Source organism: Phyllostomus discolor, chromosome 1 (assembly GCF_004126475.2).
Source record: "Phyllostomus discolor isolate MPI-MPIP mPhyDis1 chromosome 1, mPhyDis1.pri.v3, whole genome shotgun sequence".
Lineage (NCBI taxonomy): Eukaryota > Metazoa > Chordata > Mammalia > Chiroptera > Phyllostomidae > Phyllostomus > Phyllostomus discolor.
Window position 1 is genome coordinate 127,403,752 of NC_040903.2, and position 985 is coordinate 127,404,736.

The 985-nt window shown below is 33.8% G+C and overlaps 1 non-coding gene across 1 annotated transcript; it reads left to right on the plus strand.

Moving 5' to 3' along the window:
- Nucleotides 1-245: 245 nt before the first annotated feature.
- LOC114493596 lies at nt 246-351 on the plus strand. Its single transcript, XR_003684230.1, has one exon. It is a non-coding gene; the product is annotated as a U6 spliceosomal RNA (small nuclear RNA).
- Nucleotides 352-985: the final 634 nt, after the last annotated feature.

Below are 985 nucleotides of genomic sequence, written 5' to 3' on the forward strand. Positions count from 1 at the left end.
CTATTGATATTTTAACAAGATAATTCTTTGTCAGAGATTCTTTCTCTGGTGCACTGAGATATTTCACAACATTCATGGCTTCTACCCCCTCGATCCCATAGGTGCTGAGAGCACCCCCTCCCCTTACTGTGACAACAAAAAAATGTCTCCAGACATTCCCAAGTATCTCATTTGAGAATCACTGAAATAGATACTATTGTAGCCTTCCCCCAGAAAAACCTGAGGGTCAAGAAAAAATTACCTTAGTCCTCACTTCAGCAAGACATTTACTAAAATTAGAATGATACACAAGAGATTAGCATGGCCCCTGCTCAGAGATGACACACAATTTATGAAGCATTCTATATTTTTTTTAAAAAGGGATGAAAAACTGGATTTGAAATAAAAAAAGAAAAGAACACTTTATTAAATTTATTGCAGCAAGGGAGAATACCACTTTGATTATAGCATCTCAACAGAGAGAAGTTAAGCAAATTTATTTTTAGAGTTTTAGGCTCAAAAAATTATGGTGTTTCTTAAAGTAGGGAAATGATTAGGACTTGGTAGAGTCCACACAAAATAGTTTGAGATTGGAAGACATAAATAAAAGTTCTTGAGGTGAATCTTAATGAAGACATTGTTTTATTTAAAAAGAGAGCATTTTCTAAAATGAGCAAACTGTTTGCCTAGCTATATTCATTTTCAATAATTTCCTAATATAAAATGTAAATCTGGGGCATTCAACCATGTTTGCTTTTCATGGGTTGGCTTGTTACTTAACCCCGAATCCCAGAAGATGAGCATGTTTTTATTAAAGTCAATGGAAGTTATGTCATGGAAGTTAGAGTATCGATGAAATTTGTATAGGTTTCTCCTAACATCTAGGACTTTTCTAAACCCCCCTGCTTCCTTTACTATTTGAGAGATTTCCTGTCTATATCTGTATCTGTATCTATATTCCTTTATGTATATCTATATCTATCTAATCCCATATCCATATCTGTAT